Genomic DNA, 6,000 nt, shown 5'->3' with positions numbered 1-6,000 from the left:
CTTGTATTTCCAGAACTTGTTGACAACGAGTTCATGGAGGAGGAACTTGATGTCTTTAAGAAGGTAAAAAGTTCCGATTGCTGTAGAGCCTTTGTTAACCTTCTTCTTCTGTTTGGGTTCATGAGGATAAATGCCCTTCAGGATGCACAGCCGCCTGAAGTCAGCCAGGCTCAGCTACAGCTTCTTCCGGGCTTTGTTTCGAGTGATGTAGTTGGTAGCAGAGCCTCGTTCATACTTCTTCTTCTCCAGGCCTCCCATAGCTCCACGTTGAAGGCCATACTAGTCATTAAAATGCTTCTCTCTGTAGATTAGTGTTTAAGAGAGGATAGTCTGAGAACTCTGGCTTTACCTGTTTGGTAAAAATTAGAATCTCTGGGGACTTGCATTAATTAAAAAAAAAATCTCTAGATGATTCTTATATACTTGCGAGTTTGAGAATCTTCTAGATTTTAAGGTATACAAGGGTAATGGTCATTATTATTTATCTCAGTAACTTCTCCCTCTGCCCCAATATCTCACATGTAGTATATATACTCTATTTTAAAGGAAAAATGGAACACTGAATGTATAGTAACGAAACATATCACAATACAATCCGCTGAGCTATATAAAATTACCATCTTTGTAGGTCAAAACAGTTTAATTACTTTGGCTTGACCTCATATTTGCTAGGGAATATGAAAAATAGTATTGCCAACCATTTCAACTGAACTATAAGATGCCAGATAAATTAACCTTAATTTTAGTTTTGAACTACTAGAGAACATATGGAAACTAATTAAACTCATGATTCAAGTCTTAGGTTATAAATTCCTTAAGTTCAAACTAAAATGTAACACATAGTAGTGTACTATGAATTTGCAGTAGATTCCAAAGCTTTTCATGTAAAGTCATGAGACCATTGGACTTGAAAAGAGCGCAGGGTTTTAAAGTCTTACAATGTCTTAAGGGAATTAGCTTAATGCATTTCAATCACTATCAATTCCTTCATATATACTAGAGAAAATACTTATAAATTATTAAAAACAAAAAGCCTGATACATCAAAACAAACACAGCATAAGGTGGAAATTAATGTTCTTGGACTATAGGTTCCATCATGTTAATCCCATGTTCACACTTTCCAGTGGTTTCTTATTACCCAAAGACTAAATGTGTTAGCTTACCATTCAAATTCCTCCAAAATCTAGCTCTGAGCTCTCCATCCAGTAGCATCTTCACTCTTCGATCAAGTAAGCAAATTCATCTACTTAACATGTCCAGATACCCTATTTTCTCACTTCATTTTTCCCCTTGCCCAGACTGCTCCCCTTCATTCATCTACGTGAGTGCTTTCTTGTTTTCTTTCAAGGTTGTCTGCACCTGTCAGCACCCTTTAATGTTAGGCTAGTTTTAAAATTAAAACACTAACCACAATAGGCACATTTGCTCATGTCACTGTATTTTGTTGGGTAAAACCGGGAGCTGTGGTCTTGAGTTTGTCTGCTCCTATCACCTCATTTTAAGGAAGAAGTTGCTACATGGAGAGGTAAAATCAGGGTCTTACTGTGAAGGGACGCAGGCAGCTGTGGAGGCAGAGCTGGGTCTCCTGAAACGGCTGTGGTTGCCTCCAGCATGCAGCTTTGACATCACGTTCTAGGCAACGGTACACTTCCCTTGTCACAAGTTTGATTTTCTTTCTTCTCCTCATGAAACTTTATTTCTGAGTAACAGCACATTGAGGGAGCCACCCCAGGGTCTCCTCTGGCGGGGGGGGAGTGCCTCACCCCCTCCTCCTCATTCTCTCCATTCCCTTGTTTCTGGACCGTGGAACTTCCTGGAGCCAACTCTCTCCCTAGCAAGTCACATCCAAAGATAGGTCTCTGGGCCTCTGCCTTTTTAGTTTGAGGAAGAGGGAGGTGTTCTGGTGTGAGGGCTTCAGAAAAGAGTGCAGCAGTTAGCAGATGGAGACTGTAGCCTAGCCAAGGGCCTAGCTGGTCCCCTTACTGCCATGTTTAGACAAGTCCAGATAAAGCTTTGGGCCCAAGCAGTCCTGCTTCAGCAGGTGGAGGTGGTGATTCTCCCTGGGTCCTCCATGCCCAGATCATCTCCCCCACCCCTTACCCCAAGCCCCCCTTCTTTATCCGTATCTCCCAGATGGTAGGAAGGCTTTGATGTTGTGAAGACAGCTCAGTAAAGTAGCGGGAAAGCCTGGGGCAGGGTCAAGCTCCCAGAGAGGCATGGACAGCCTCCTGAACACCAGGGCAGTTTTGGGAAGGGGCCACATGCTGCATGAGTGCTGTGATCAGCACCTTAGGATTAACAGGACCTTAGTTATATTTGGACCCATGAAACCTGAGCCACATGACTTCTATCCATTATTAGCTTTACCTCCCTGGCCCTTGAAAAAGAGAAGACTGGATACAACATTTTGAAATCTGCAAGAAAGAGAAGTTTGGAGCATTATCTTGGAATTTTAAATTTTGCTTTTTTGTGGAGAGTGTTCCATATGGCAAAGATTTTTTGTTACTCTTTGAAACTTCTTTTGGTCCTGACAAGAGATCAATTTTTGTAAATGTCCCAAGGATACTTGAAAACACAAATGTATATTTTCTACAACTATATTTTAGCATCTATCCCTGTGCCCAGAACATAGTAGGACTTAGTAAATATGTGTTGAATGAGCTTTCTCATAGAAAAAGTATGAGAAACACATAGTGCTGTATAGCAACTTCAGAATATCTCTAACATTTTTGTTTTGTGACCTACGCATTTATGGGGGCACATATGTCCTAGAAACGTCTAACTCTATAATATCACAAAAGCACACTGTAGATGGACCGTGTGGAAATTCTACCACAGCTCGCTGGAGGAGCTCAGATGTGTAGCACTGCATCAGGATCAATTCAGGAGTTTTATAAAAATGTGGTTTCCAGGTCCCACATAGACCCAGTGAATCAGAATTTCTGAGGACGGGACCTGGAATCTAAGCTTTTAAAGATGGTCTCTCATCCTTGTTTCTGATGCACTCTAACAGTTGAACTACAAATCAGGAACCATCATATAAGTGATTTTTCAGATTTTCTTCTTTGAAAGAACAAGAAGTCTTCCATTTTATACAAAAGCAGTCATACTTTCTGCATCTCCCCACCAGTACCCAGTCAGTAGTACACAGCAGGATACTGTTCTTTGGAAAAAGGAAATGAATGTGTGTTGCCCCTATACTACTCCAGTAGCTGCTATTATACATGCTTTTTTATTTTTTAAAGATTTTATTTATTTATTCATGAGAGACACAGAGAGAGAGGCGGAGACACAGGCAGAGGGAGAAGCAGGCTCCATGCAGGAAGCATGACGTGGGACTCAATTCCGGGACTCCAGGATCATGCCCTGAGCTGAAGGCAGATGCTCAACCGTGGAGCCATCCAGGTGCCCCAATTATATATACTTTCTAATTAAATCCTCACCACAATCCTGTGAGTTCCTGCGGTGGGTTGAATGGTTGCCCTCCTAAAACATATATATGTCTGTGTCCTAACCCTTGAACTTATATTAATACTACCCTCTTTGAAAAAGGGTCTGTGCAGAAGTGATTTATTTAAGGATCTTGAGATGACTTTATCCTGGATTGCCTGATAGGACCTAAATGGAAGGATCAGCTTCCTTGTAAGACACAAAAGAGGCAAAGGCACGGTGTAGAGTAGAGGCCTTATAATGACACAGGTGGAGATCACAGTAATGTGGCCACAAGCCAAGGAACACCTGGAGCTACCGGAAGCCGCAAAAGGCAAGGAAGACTTCTCTCCTACTGCCTTCATGGTCCTCCTGATACCTTCATTCTGACTTCTAGCCTCTAGAACTGTGAAAGGATAACTTTCTGTCACATTAAGCCAACAAGTTTGTGGTAATTCAGTGTAGCAGCCCTAGAAAATGAATACAAATGGGCAGTTATTACTATTTACCATCATAGAGCTGGGTCTACTGTAAGTAGGATACATTTTATTACATTTTTATTACTACTGAGTTGTGGGACAATGGTAACCTTGAGTCAATTCTTTCTTTTAGGAGGTGTATGATTTAAGCACGTTCTCTTCTACCTTGAAGGACCCAGAGATAATTGCTTCCCATTTGGTGAAAGGGAAAGGCTGGAGGAAAGTTATAGAATTCCCAAAGGTCTCTGTAGGAATCACTCTGGCTGGAAGAGTGTGGCCTATGTGCCCTTCCCCAGTAAGTGCTTAGCCTAGCGACCTCCCCAGCACAGCTGTAACAGCACTCCTGAAGGTGCAGTTGTGGCTGCCATCACCCACTTTCCCCGAGGCAGGAACTTGCCTGATGTCAGCTTATGCCTTAAGTGGGTCAGTCCCTGGGCCTTCACTTCAGTGTGGTACTGTGTGCTCTGTTACAACACCCCTTATATATCAGCTTTGGCTTCCTTGACTCAGGTGAAGGATCATGGGGAATGAAAATGAAGTTAGTGCTAACCATGACCCGTTTCAATAACAACCCTCTAAAAAGATATTGAGCTTATGAAATATTCATGAATCTAAAAGCAACTGAGTATAGCTTTAAGGTTAAAGTGTTAAGTGTAGACTCAGACAGACCTAGACTGGGATCCACTGTGACGGAGTGGATCCAACTACAACATCGAGTCTCACTTCCTCCTCCGGGTCCGGTTCCAGGTGGGGATTAAAAGAGAGAATGTCAAGGCCTCAGCCTGTGCTGCTGAGAGGTTGCTATCATTGCTATGCCCCCTCTCAGCATTTCAACACAGTTTGACTTTCTTTCACTGCTTTACCCTACCCCAGGTTCTAAGACTTTCCCTTTTACTTAAAATGTAGATGGTCAAAAGGTGGGCATTGTAGGGTTAATTTGAGCCTCTTTTATGAGCTCTTTGTTAAATGTTTCTTCCTGGTCCAAAATTAGCATTTAATTTGAATACTTACCCTACTGCTGTTTTATTTTTCCTGCCTCATAGGAAATGTCAAGTGGAGTGGATGTGAAATACTACTGACTAGGGATTTGGAACATGTGACAGTTTTAATGACAGTAGTAAAAAAAAAAAACAGGCATATGGGATCATTAAATTATTGATGATGCTTTGCTGCAGTGGATTTATAAATAATACATGTTTAAAGAGTTTATTTCCTTTACATTTCTTTAGGGACAACTAAAGAGTCTTCTCGTTTTGAGTTTAAAGGGAACTGACAGTTGGAGAAAGGTCATTCACAAATGTTCATTCGTGCAGTTTCGATGCCAAAAAGCCCTCAGACTTCAACAAAGCACACAACTATCAAACAGTCACCTTTATTTTTAGAGCGAGTGAGGCAATGGCTTTCACTAAGCAACTGGAGGGGGGAAACGCTTAAAATAATACTAATAATTAAAAGTTTCGTATTAGTAGTATCACTTTTTTTTCCTCAGAAAACCTCCAAATTGAACTTAGTGTCTACAATAACCCAAAAGGAACCCAACAATGAGCCTCTGAAGCTTATCAGTTTCCTGACACATTCACTCTCTAGAATGTTATTTTTAAAAGGGATGAGGTGGGGTGACTGGGAGCAGAAATTGGGAAAACTATGAGACCAGCCACAGATACCTCCCCCCAGGGTTAGGAATCCCCAGGAATTAGATGTCACTTTTTATTTGATACACATAAGGGTATGGAGCTGTAGCATCCTCAGTTTTTATCAGATTATAGCCTTGGAAAAGTTAAGCTGCATTACATCTTCCTTTTTCCTTTTGGGATGGGCTAAGAGGAATGAGGGGGCCCAGGAGGTGGGGGTGAGGGCGGGGAGGGCAAGATAGACTCTTCCCAGGTTGATGAATCTCACCTTCCCTTCAGCCTTTCCACCTCCATAAACCATGTTGCTTCTGGTTGGTTCGAGAGCACAGCTGAACTAATGACTGAATGGTAACCAGCAACACCAGGAAAAGACAAGATGTCTTTCATTCTTTTGTTTCTTGAATTAAATTAAAAAAAAAAATTTTTTTTAAGTGATACTTCTTTTCTTCTGTGTATTTG

This window comes from Vulpes lagopus, chromosome 4 (assembly GCF_018345385.1).
Source record: "Vulpes lagopus strain Blue_001 chromosome 4, ASM1834538v1, whole genome shotgun sequence".
Lineage (NCBI taxonomy): Eukaryota > Metazoa > Chordata > Mammalia > Carnivora > Canidae > Vulpes > Vulpes lagopus.
Note: the sequence above shows the minus strand (reverse complement) of the source record.